This window comes from Pocillopora verrucosa, chromosome 4 (genome assembly GCF_036669915.1).
Source record: "Pocillopora verrucosa isolate sample1 chromosome 4, ASM3666991v2, whole genome shotgun sequence".
In the NCBI taxonomy this organism is placed as follows: Eukaryota; Metazoa; Cnidaria; class Anthozoa; order Scleractinia; family Pocilloporidae; genus Pocillopora; species Pocillopora verrucosa.
Genome location: NC_089315.1, coordinates 21,347,329 through 21,360,895, shown reverse-complemented (window position 1 = coordinate 21,360,895; position 13,567 = coordinate 21,347,329). Strand labels below are relative to the sequence as shown.

At 40.1% G+C, this 13,567-nt stretch overlaps 3 pseudogenes; all 3 read left to right on the top strand.

The window, feature by feature from the left end:
* Positions 1–1,962: 1,962 nt before the first annotated feature.
* On the top strand, positions 1,963–3,371 carry LOC131792437 (uncharacterized; annotated as a pseudogene).
* A 3,961-nt stretch (positions 3,372–7,332) lies between these two features.
* LOC136280374 (uncharacterized) lies at positions 7,333–8,425 on the top strand (annotated as a pseudogene).
* A 2,278-nt stretch (positions 8,426–10,703) lies between these two features.
* LOC131773120 (uncharacterized) lies at positions 10,704–11,444 on the top strand (annotated as a pseudogene).
* The last annotated feature ends 2,123 nt before the right edge of the window (positions 11,445–13,567 follow it).

Genomic DNA, 13,567 nt, shown 5'->3' with positions numbered 1-13,567 from the left:
TGTGGTTCTCGATCAAGAGCATGAGGCGTAGATTGTAAGACACACATTTTATTCCAAAGTAAGGCAAACACTAAAATTAAATAACATCACAAGTGAATAGTGATCAATGCCTATATTTTATAAGTAGTGGCCTAGGTACTAATAACATGATGACCACCGGCCAGAAATGGAGGCTTGCCAACATCATGACAATAGTTTTAAATCAACATCAGACATTTTTCTTAACACCAAGACATAAAGTAAAGCTATTAATGAGGTTTTTGTAAAAGTTTGGTAATCATATCTTTTAATCTCAATATTTTACAGATTTGAAGTATTTTAACACAAACCAGTTTCATTAATTTCCAATAAATTTGGGTTGTGAACAGCTAAGGCACATTCTACAATGCACAATTTAACTTCTGTTTTTGAGTGTCTCCATAACATTGCTCCAGATCTTTTACTGACTTATTTTCTCAAGTCTTCACGTGTTTATTCCACTAGCCTTAATGGTTTAGATATTTTATTTCCTAAAGTCCTCACAGAATCTTCCAAGAAAGGAAGACTTTACACTGGAGCCCAAGCTTTCAATGACTTGCCAGCGCATCTAAATGAAGTTGACTCTGTAGCAACTTTTAAAACAAAGCTTACTGATATAATTTTTTAGAGTTCTGGTAAATCTTTTGGGTTTTAAAATTTACCTAGTCATATAATTCATAGTTCTTATCCATTTATATTAAAAATAGTTTTTACATCTTTCTGATGTTTCATCTGTTATAGTTATTTTTCTTTAAATATTAATTTTTTAGTTGCCCAGGGCACCCATTTATGAAAGCTTTAGCCGACAGATTTACCCTAGTTAATATTATTATCATTATTATTATTTATTATAGCGGATGGTTACAATGCTTTCAATTGCCGTTTCACCCATGGGACGTACGGGGACATTGAACTATTCAGTAAATTAATCTGACACCACAATATCATGGTTGAGGAGGTGTTTGATTTAGACGCATGAGTCATTACAAAGCACAATCTGATTCATGTTCCGCTACATACCGTTTTTCATTACCATAGAACTTTTGGGTATTTGACCTAGAGAGTCATCAAAAGGTATATTAACCCTTTACCCCTAATATCAGTATGTATATTATCCATCCTGTTCTCAATACATTTCCTAAGGTGCTGGCAAGGAGAATTTGTTTAATGATCTAAAGCTTCTATTATTGGTGATCATTTCCTTTTTTCTTGTGACCTTTATGTGTGATTTTGGGGATAATATTGTAAGGAGAAATTTGATGTTAGTCACTCTCAGGTGTAAAAGGGTTAATCACTCAAAAAATTGTAGCAGAATTGAGCAGACATGCAGTAAAAACGAAACAAAGAGAGCAATTGCACCTGTTTAAACAAACAAAGAAATTGATACAGACATCAAGTCAAGACAGTTTTCCTCATTGAATAAAGGTAACTAACTGATTGCACATGCAGGTGACATTTTGACTGATAATCAAGGTGCATTACTTATTTCTGAAACTCAGCAATGTGACAAATTCAAGGAAAACAAAGATAGTGGCTCAGAAATTGAATATTACACTCTCCCTTTTATGACTGAAAGATGTAAAAGTTTACTAAAGCCCAGGAAAGAACCAGGCGTTCTTTACATGCTGTACAAAAAAGAAGAAAATGTTATGCTTTTAACCAATAATGGGTCGACGATAGGCCAAAGAAATGACATTCATTCAGTGATCAACTGGTTCTCTGATATTCAACACAAGAACCAACACACTTTTGCTGTCTTCGACATTGAAAACTTTTATCCATCTATCACCAAGAAGCTATTAACAGACTCTATCTGCTTTGCCAAACAGTACACTACTATATCGGATCTCGACAATAACATTATTATGCACTCAAGGAAACCACTACTTTTTAAGAACAGTACAGCCTGGAGCAAAAAAGACAAACAGCTCCTTTGATTTCACCATGGGTAGCTATGACAGTGCAGAAGTTTGTGAATTAGTCGGTTTATTTATTTCTTTTATTTATTCCTTTTCCCTGACCACTGACTTGGGCGAAAGCATAACAGAGAAGGTAATAGCGCTGAGGGAAAAGGTAGCAAGATGGTCTACTTCATTTCGTCATTTCACTGGGGCAGATAAAAAGAGTTCGAAAGAAGTAAGGCCGCCAGAGATGCAATCTGTCTATTAGGAAAATTGTCTGGCGCGCACAACATAGACATATCACAGGGTCAGTACACTTTGCTTAGAGACTTTTTGATTGTCGAAATTTCAATCGACAATGCAAACAGATCTGGAGCTTTAGCCAACATGAAAATGGGAGAGTTAAAAAAAATGAAAACAGTGTGATCCTTGTAAAAGACCATAAGACATTGTACAGCCATGGACATGCCCGAATTGTTTTGAGCCAGAAACTATGTTGGTGGTTACAAATCTTTGTCACAGAAGTTCGCTCCCATGTTTCAGGCGCTACAAATGACAATGATCATCATGTATTTCTGTCTTGGAATGGGGAAAGTCTGGCCTCAAGCCAAATAAGCAAGGCGATGAAATCTGTTTGGAAAAAAAGCGGACATTGGTGGTACCATACATACAACCATACTGCGAAAGTCAGCAGTGTCAAGAGTACACTGCACAACCAATAGCAGTGAGACCCACAGTGATTTAGCTGATTTAATAGCTCATGATGTGGCTACTGCTAGGCATTATTACAAGCTAAACGAGAAGTCGAAATCTTCCGTTAAGGCCTCAAGACAACTGAGATGTGTCATGCGTGGAGAGAAACAACAGAAGGAAAGTGATCCTGAAGGAATCTCAGTTGTCCCGTCTCCAGAGGAGTGCCAGTCAAAAACGTCAAAGGTCTCATGGTCTCCTGTAAAAGAAAATTTGGTTCGAGCCATTTTTCAAGAAGAAATTGCCAAACAATCTGTCTCCTTAGAGATTGTCAGGTCAAAAATATCTAGTCATCCAGAGCTCCAGAATGAGAGTCCTAAACGGGTGTTGGACAAAGTTCGTTCACAGTGGCGGTACGAACAAGAGACTGCAACAGAGCCTTTACATCTCCCCTCTGAACAACAGACACTGGAACAGTGAGTCCAGAGAACCCTGGAGGACGAAGCCGACACCAGTGACATTATTCCTCCAACTGTGACAAGCAGCATGAAAAATGTATTTACTTCAACTGAACTGGAAAAAGTAAGGAACACTTTCAAGGAAATGATTGTGACATCTGCCCCAATCTCGAAACCACGTATTAAAGAGACTCTTGAGAAAGAAAGCTGGGGGAGGGATATGTTAGAGAAGGTCTCAGTGGACACTATAGTGAATCGAATTAAATATGAAAGACGTGTTCACAGGAGTCTTAAGAAGATCTAGATCTAGCTGAGGATGCTTGTAAATGTCCCTCACAGGGTTTTTAACAGTGCAGACTTTTTTTTTTTTTTTGTGAAGTTTCATGCAACAGGGCTAAAGATGCTATTGGCCGATTAACCATTTTTGCAGTTTTTAATTCCCTTTAAAGGGCGGTTTACATGGAACGAGCTTGTCGCATGCGACAAGCTTACGACAGGCCTTCAACACACCGCCTAAGTGACTTGCAGGTTGGTGCATGACACAATTCATGTCGTAGGCCTGTCGTAAGCTTGTCGCATGCAACAAAGTCGTACCGTGTTACAAATCGCCCGTTCTGTGGGGAAATTTTGAGTGCAAAGACCTTTCATTGAGATTCTTGGCTTTTTTTTGGACAAACTGACTATGGAGTTTGAAAACGAGTGTAAGAAGAGCAATTACGGGTAGGGGGCATTTACTTGTCCTTTTTTGTCAGAGTTATATTTATCGCTGTTGTCGTTAATGTTTATCTGTCTATGGTAATGAAACACAAGAACTAGTTTACTCAAAAACAATTGTGGATAGCTAAAGAAGGAACGCGACTAGGCGAAAAGTTGTTGTGGTTATTGCAAGTGTCCCGATATTGTAACAGTTTGGGATTACCTGTATTATCAGTTTAAAATTTGATAAGTTAATATTTCAGATGGAAGATAGTAAAGGGATGAGTGTTATCTAATTTAGTAACTTTTTTCCATAAGAGTGACACTACATTCTATTTTCAAATTCTTGGCCTTATTACTGGTGCATGTGGTTGAAAACTATGTTAATAAGTATAAATATTGTTTATGTTTCATTTTTAGACTAGAAATGAAACCTTTCCTTAAAATAGGAAACAGCTGAAAGTTTTACGGTGCTTCTTTTCTCGTATGCTTTTTTGAAGTCCTAATCATTGTTAATTAGTTTTTACTCCTTTTATGCCATACTCATTTGGCGATCATGTTAGGATCGAATCGTTAATAAAGTTTTTGGTTTTTTTTGGTTGTGTTAACAAAATGAAGTTGCCCCACGATTTTTCTTTGCGAGAATAGTTACTCAGTTGCAGGGAACACTTGTTATATTACGTCCCGTATTTGAGAATATGAGAATTAGTATTTATAATTGGGGACAGTCACCAGCATTACAGGTGGAAGAAATCTTGAATTTGAACAATGGATCCATCGCCACTTGGCGCCTCTGACTAGTAGTAACATAAAGGCGGTGGCAAACGAGGCCCATTGTACCGTATTGTTGCTCATGGGGCTTCCTTGCGCGAGCAAACAAGAAAATGTGTCTGTCACAGTGTGTTCTCGTTGGGCACCCCCTTAGCTCAACACGACACACACCACAACATTACATCCCATACTAATTTATTCCTACAAATACAACAAAAAGATATCAGGCGGATATTTATAACTGAGGTTGTTTTTAGGCTTTTTGCAAATAATTGAAAAGAACGGTTCGCACGAGTACAGTTATGTATTAATTAAAAAAACCCCACAGAAGTTCACATTATTTGGGCGTAATACAGTTTTATAACATTCTGCAAGTGGGATGAATTTTCGTTTGCATAAAGTAGGCCAATTTAATACGTTGAGACGGTCTTCCTCCATTTTTCCGGCCCTTTTTCAGAGGCTAATTTAAGTTACATAGAGGATATTACATGACCGCACGGAGATACAAAATTTCTCTTCGAGTGTTGAAAAGAAATTTTGTATCTCCAAGCGGTCATGTAATCTTCTGTTTATTATATAAACACCAATGAAATATCAAACCTATTGCAAAAGGCACGATTTATCATGTAACCATAGCAGCGGTGATATTTCCACATGTGAAGATAACATGTTATTTTCACATGTGAAGATATCATGTTTTCGCATGAAAGCTCACCTGGTATTTCATTGGTGTTTATATAATAAATAAGGTTATATAATTAAAGTTCCCCTTTTCGTTACCAAAGTGCCTTATAAAAGTGCCCTAAGTTCCCCAAAGTGCCTTATCTGGTTACTAAAGTTCCCTAATCCAGGTTACCAAAGTGCCCTATGTTACCAAAGTTCCCTTTGGTCGTTACAAAAGTTCCCTTAAACGTTACAGAAGTTCCCTTTTCGGGTTCTCTCTCTCTCTCTCTCTCTCTCTAGATGAAAAGTGTGGCACTTTAGTCACGTTTTTTCTCCCTTGTTAGAACTTCTTCAAAATCTTGCCCTTTTCAATGAAATTCTAGGAGTTACAATAGCAGAGTAATGTGCATGTTTGTCCAGAGTTTTACGTCCACAACTTAAAATGCTTTTATCTTAGATGGCTTTTTACATCAAAAAAGGTACAAAAGTGCCAGTGATTGGGGTTTCGCAAACAAAAGAAGGGAACAATCCAATTTTATGTTGAATAACTAGATAGATGAGAGACTAATAAATGCTGGTATATTCCCCCGACCACCCCGCCATTTTTAAACAGGGTATTGAAGAGATTGGCAGAAAGTCGGGTGTAATAGTATAAACTTTCATCTACGTTCAAGTTTACCATTTCCAAAAAGGCCTAAAGTTTACTCTTTGAACTTGAATGTTTTACTGCGGTCAAGGCATTTGAGGAAAAAGTCTGAAACATTATTATGTTTGACCTTGTCTACTTAGCATTATGTTCACCAAGTTACAGCTTTTCAGCTTGCGTTGTTTTGCAATTACAGCCACTTTTTTGGAACCATGTCTTGTTGCGAAGCCACGTTGCAAAAGTGCCACATTTGGTAACATTGAGCTAGGAATTGCAACAAAGGGAGAAATGACCTTGCACAGCGCCTGATTTCAAATCCTTTTGTACTTAAACTCTCTTTGTATATAGCTTGTTCTGCTAGTAATTCCAAGCTAGCAGCTTATAACCCATTCCTGCAGTTAGAGGTAAAACCTGCTCATCCTCCATACACATGCTTTTGGTGTTTCCACTGATTTTGTTGTCAAGGGGAAGTTTTAAACACCATATTTTGTACTTGATAATATTAGAATTCCACTGACTTTATAGCATAATAAAATACCCAGTCATCCAATTTCCATGAGCTGGTATAAAACTCGGGGAAATTGGCCGCTTAGTTTTTGCCCCAAATATGCATATAAAGAAAGATGAGCGGGGGAAGTAAGGGGTTCAAACTTCACTTAAGTTTGCTTGTTATAATAACACAGGCAGTTATTTGGTTTTTAGCGAATGTTAAATAGTTAATGACCTCTTGGCATCTCTACTGCAGAAAAGCTCCGTTCCGTGATAAAATTCCTCACTTAAGAGAAAAATGCACGAATTAGTCAGCACACTCGCATGAATATGCAAAATATGCAAGTCATAGATGAATTGTTTGTTTTTGGTAGGACTTAAATTAGGATTATTTGGGCAAGACCTTGCTCACAGATTGCAAATCCATATATCCCCTGAAAGTAGAAAGATAACAACTTCGTGCAATTGTCGTTAGTTTATGTTGGGAAGTCAACCAATATGGCCTTCAAAGGAGGATGTCAATTGTTATATGCCTGAATGTTTCCATACCCTTTATCCAACCACTAGGGTGATCATAGACTGCACAGAAATTCATGTGCAAACCCCTTGCTCACTCTTACTTAAGTCTCAATTATACTCGTCTTGCAAGAGCAATCCTACCCTTAAAGGTTTTTTGGGATAACTCCTTATGGAGCAGTTTCCTTTTTTTCTAGTTTGTATACTAGTGCTATATCTGACAAAGAAATCACCGGGTTTAGTGGTATTTTGGATTTGTTTGAGGATGGAGACTCAACATGGCAGACAAAGGTTTTGATGTTCAAGATTTGTTATTAGAAAAAGAAGTACAGCTCAATATCCCTCCTGTGACAAGTTGCGTGACTTGCAATGTGATATCTAACCACACGAGTTTCTGTTATATTGTTGATTCAGCCAATGAAATGCATTTACGTGTGACTGCACAACCATGTGCTGGAGTTCCTAAAACGTTGTAGAACGTCGCTCAACTGCATATAGTTGTTTACGATAAATCTCTGTTTAATACCCAAGTGCAGTTTCCTACATGGTGGCAGCGGCGACAGGATCCATGCTGCATTGAAGCTTACTAGAAAATGGCATCCGGACATAGCTTACTGCCGCCAACGCCGCTGGATATTCATGATCAGAATGCCGCAGAGAAATGGAAGAAGTTTAATTTAGCATGGAATAGCTATGCTTTGGCTACTGAGCTTGATACGAAGTCGGAAGGCGTCCAAGTTGCTACTCTCTTGATGGTCATAGGAGAAGAGGCTCGTAATGTGTATTCCACGTTTACAGACTGGGCCAATGAAGGGGACGAAAACAAGATTGCCCTGGTGCTACAGAAGTTTGGCGAGTATTGCCAGCCACAAAAGAATGTACGATTCGAGCGCTATCGCTTTAATTGTCGAACACAAGAAGCGGGATAAAGCTATGACCAGTACAAGACTGCACTTTGTAAGCTTGCAGAGGGCTGTGACTTCGACACGATAACCCCCGACGAAATGCTTAGAGATCGCTTAATTTTCGGCATACGCGACTCAGAAGTGAGAGAACTGCTGCGAGAGTCGAAACTCAGCCTCGCAAAGACTCATGAGATTTGTCGTGCCGCCGAAAGCATGCAAACACAGATGAAAATTGTTGGAGACCGAACCAAACTGGAGGCAAACAAACTGGTGCAGGAATGTCTGCCTAACTTACGAAAATCCAAGAAAACAACTCGTAGAAGACAACAGCAAGGTCAGGGGCGGCATGGCAGAGACTGTGAAAAATGTGGCTATCAACACCGGGAAAGTTCGGAATCCTGTCCCGCAATAGGACAGGAATGCCTGAAATGTGCAAAGCGGAACCACTTCACATCAAGATGCAAATCAAAGGAAGTTAAGGCGACCGATTTAGAAGATGATGAGGCTGGTGAGATGTACCACATAGAGGTAGCAGCCGTGAAACTCAATGATTCACAACTAGTGACACTGAAGCTAGAGTCTGGTAACTTCATCCGTTTCCAACCCGACACTGGAGCCCAGTGTAACGTGCTGCCGCTACAGGTTTATCGGAAGGCATCTAAAGATGAGTAGCTTGAAAAAGTGAATCACACTCAGGCATCATTGGTTGCATATGGAGGCTCAAAAATTAAAGTCATCGGCCGCGTCAGCATCCGTGTCTGGAGAAATGAGAGGTCATGCCTTCTGGACTGTCGCCTGGTGGACAGTGAAGAAATTCGTCCGATTCTTGGTATCAAGTCGTGCCTAGCCAGTACAAGGACAATGACCTGCTCAACAAGCCTGAGACAGGAGGTTCCTCTGTTTATGCCATAGAAGACCAGCCATCACCAGTAACCAAGGAGGAGTTAATGTTAAAGTTTCCAGATGTCTTCGGCGAGGGCCTCGGACAACTTGACGGTCAATATAAGATTACTAGATTGGATGAGACTCTCCTGCCTGTACAACATGCTCCACGTCGCATTGCAGTGGCATGAAGGCCTCAGCTCAAGGATACATTGGATGCTCTGGAAGCACCAGGTATCATTGCCCAAGTAACCACGCCCACCAGATAGATAAGCTCCATTGTTGCTGTCCCAAAGAAGAATGGAAAGCTGCGCATATGTCTTGACCCCAAAGACCTGAACCATGCCATACAAAGAGAGAAGTACCAGCTCCCGACAGTGGAGGACATCGCGACACGCCTCCACGGAGCTAAAGTCTTCACGGTTATGGATGTTCGGAATGGGTTTTGGCATGTAAGCCTAGATGAAGAATCTACATACCTGACGACCTTTCAAACGCCATTTGACCGTGCTGCTGCAGGCGCATGCAGTTTGGCATTTCATCCGCGCCGGAAGTGTTTCAAAGGAAGATGCACGAGCTCATTAAAGGTATGACGGGTATTGAGGTAGTTGCTGACGACTTTGTTGCAGTTGGATACGGCAAGACATTCAGGGAAGCGACACGAGACCATGACAAAAATCTCCTCGAGTTCCTCAAACAATGCGAAGCAAAGAATGTCCATCTAAATCCAGAGAAGCTAAAATTGCGCCAGTCGCAAGTGCTGTTCATTGCGCACATGGCAACCGACAAGGGACTAGAAGTACACCCTGCCAAAGTTCAAGCTATCAGTGAGATGCCAGCCCCAACAGACAAGCTTGGTGTGCAACAACTTCTGGGACTGGCCCAGTACCTCGCCAAGTTCCTTCCACACCTTTCGGACGTCACCAAGCCATTAAGGGACTTAATGCAGTCTGATGTTCTGTGGGTCTGGAATGAAGCTCAACAAACTGCATTCGAGAAGCTCAAAGAAATGGTAACACGCACCCCAGTTCTACGCTATTACAATCTTAAAGAGGAGGTCACATTGCAGTGTGATGCGTCCCAGTCTGGGCTTGGAGCAGCACTTATGCAGAACGGACAGCCAGTAGCATACGCCTCACGTGCACTGACACCGGCTGAAACACATTATGCCCAAATAGAGAAGGAACTGCTCTCGATTGTGTTTGCCTGTGATCGCTTTGATGCATTTGTCTATGGCAGAGACCTGGTAAATGTGGAGACCGACCATAAACCCTTGGAGGCAATCTTCCTAAAACCACTGGCTGCAACTCCGAAGCGCCTGCAGAGGATGCTGTTGCGGCTGCAGAAGTATAATTTGCAAGTCAAGTACAAGAAGGGAAAAGAAATGCTTCTAGCAGACACACTGAGTCGCGCCTACCTGCCGGAAGTAAATGCTACCGAGTTTACAAGAGAGGTGGAAGACATAGATCACCATGTATGGCTCCCCGTGACCGAGGATAGTTGGCAACAACTGAGGAATGCAGCGGCAGACAATCCAGTACAGCAGAAACTACCAGACATCATCAGAATCGGATGGCCTGAGAACAGGGCACTGGTTTCTGAATGTGTGCGTCCTTACTTTGATGTGCGTGATGAACTAACCATCCAGAATGAGCTTGTCTTTCAAGGTCAGCAGATTGTTGTTCCTGCAGTTTTGAGGAAGGAACTTATGGAGAAGACACACGCGTCACACATTGGCATTGAAGGATGGATACGCTGAGCAAGAGACACCCTGTAATGGCCACGTATGACCACGGAGATCAAAGAATACATCTCCAAGTGTGACGTCTGTATGACACATCGCATTGGCCAAGGAAAGGAACCAATGCTCCAGCATGAGTTTGTCAAGGAACCAATGCTCCAGCATGAGTTTGTGAGTTTGACAACAGAGTATTGTTAGTTGTCAGTGACTACTACAGTAACTTTATCGAGGTAGCTTGCCTGAGCAACCTTACCTCCTGTGCCGTAATCAAGGAGCTGAAAGCGATATTTGCAAGATATGGCGTACCCGACACCCTAGTCACGGATAATGGTTCGCAGTTCTCCTCTGCCGAATTTGCAGTTTTCGCGAAGACATGGGTGTTCGAACACAAGACATCGTTGCCAACCTATCCTCAGTCTAATGGAAAGGCAGAGAAAGCAGTGCAGACCATCAAAACCTTGTTTAGAAAGTGCAAGGCATCCGGAACATCAGAGTTTCAAGCACTATTAGACTGGCGCAACATGCCCACAGCTGGAATTGGAACCAGTCCTGCCCAACATCTGATGGGTCGCTGCTGTAAGACACTGCTCCCCATCGCAGGCTCCCTATTGCAGCCCAACTTTCTCACAGAAGAAGACACTCGCAAACTACTTGGTACAAAGCAGCGGCAACAGTTCTACTATAACAAGAAAGCCAGTCCCTTGGAGCCAATCAGTGTCGTGGATGCAGTACGTATGAGACTACCCGGTGAGAAAACGTGGAGTCCTGGATAACGCAGGCCCGAGGAGCTTCAGGGTACAAGTAGGTAATGCAGTTTACAGGAGAAATCGAAGGCAGCTAATCAAGACAGGAGAATCAAACGAGGCCACATTGCCAGAGGACATGGCTGACCCAGAAAACCTTACATGCAGAAGTGTCGGAGCCAACGGAACTGCCCTACCTGAAGAATGCCCCCTGTCGGTACCAAGAGAAACCCCCGAGTCACAGAGACCACAACGGGACACGAGGCCGCCCGGCTGGCTTAAGGACTTTGTTATTTTGCAAGGAGAACTTGTTAAGAACCTATAAATGACAGTGGATGTACTTTTAACATGTTTTGGAAAAAGGGAAGATGTGACAAGTTGCGTGACTTGCTATGTGATATCTAACCACACGAGTTTCTGTTATATTGTTGATTCAGCCAATGAAATGCATTTACGCGTGATTGCACAACCGTGTGCTGGAGTTCCTAAAACGTTGTAGAACGTCACTTGACTGCATATAGTTGTTTACAATAAATCTTCGTTTAATACCCAAGTGCTGTTTCTTACACCTCCTTTCCTATGGAGTCAAGCTCAGTTTTCATCAGAGAATGTACAGCAAACTGAAACAATTGCAAGTCTTCGTATTCATGTGGAAAGAGCAATTAGGAGAATCAAAGAACACCATTTCTTTTTATTCTGATGTGCCAATGAATGCATTAGATTCAATCAATCAGATATACACAGGGGCTTGTTTTCTCACAAATTTTCAAGCTCTTTGATTCCTAACCCAAATGGGAGTCAGTGTTAACTGAATCATCTTTGTCATCATTACTGTTATCACCACTGTTATCACCTTCTATGAAAGATGTGCATGTGACAAAGATTTGGTTTTTAGAATCACCCGATACATTGCTATGTTCATGAAGGAAGCTTACTATAATTGTGTACAGCAATCATTTCATGTTATTAGCCTTTCTGAAACAAAGATAAAAAGTAACTGTGATCTAACTAGCAATATTGCTATTGAAGGATATGATTTTGTCTCCAAGTCAACTCTAACTAATGCTGTTGATGTGTGGTTCTTCATCACAGGGGATTCAATTTCATATTTGAGATGATCTTTGTTCAACGACAAGAGTTTGAATCTCTATGGATTGAGATTAATCATGATCCATATAAAAATATTTTGTGCACTGTCATATATAGACACCCAAGTGGTAAAACTGAGGACTTTAACAAATATCTTTTCTCAACTCTAGAGAAACTTTCAAAAACTAAGAAGTTGTGTTTATTCAAGGGTGACTTTAATATCATAAATCTTCTGAACTTTGAAGACTCAGATAACAGGAATTCATTAATAATGTGATTTCTTATGGCTTCTTACCACACATTCTGCAGCCTACAAGAATCACTGATCACATATTTTCTTTAACTCTAATAAATTTGTTGCTACAAGTGGAAATTTGGTTTGTGACCTTACAGATTATTTAACAAATTTCTCAATTATCAACAAATCTTGGACAGCAAGTGATATGACCAGGTTTGCACGTGATTATTCTTGCTTTGATCAGGATAACTTTTTAGCAGATGTTGAGTCAATTCAGTGGGATAATGTTTTTAGGGAAAGTGAAATCAATCAGATGTTTGATTCCTTTTATTCTGTAGTCAATACTACAATAGACAAACATGCTCCTTTAAAAAAGTTCAGTAAACGAGGAACAAAATTTTAGTCCAAACCTTGAAATTACTCAGGGTATTAATATATCTATTAAAACATAAAATAAGCTAAGAAAACATTACATAAAAAGTAAGTCTCAAAGTAATCACTCTCGCTATAAAATTTTCAAGAAGAAACTAAAGCATATTTTAATTGCTAGTAAAAACTCTATTATAGAGAATACTTTACTTACCATGTTAATAATGCAAAAGCCTCATGGAAGGGTACTAAGCAGCTTATTGGCTTTAAGCATAGTAAATTGTCCTTCTGAGATAAATAAACAGTTGATGGTAACACCTTAACTGATGCCAAAGATACAGTTAATGCATTCAACAAATATTTTGCCTTAGTCTAGCCGATGGCATTCAACTTGGCAATAGAATCTTTGTGGAATATTTAACAAATTCACAATGCGACAGTTTTAATTAATCACCAGTATCACTAACGGAAGTTGAGAATATTATTTCTAGCCTAAATGCGAATAAAACACTGGGGTCACATAGAATCTTACTGAAAATTCTTAAATTATTGAAGAGCATCTTGTGTTACCATGGGAGAGTAATACCTCTGTACAAAAGTGGTAACCAGGCTTTAGTATTCAATTAAAGACCAATTACTCTGTTATCTGTTTTCCATAAAATAATGGAGAAGCTAATGTCTAATAGATTAGTTAATTTTCTTAATAAACATAATAAACTAGATGATAATCGATTTGGTTTTCATAGTAGACA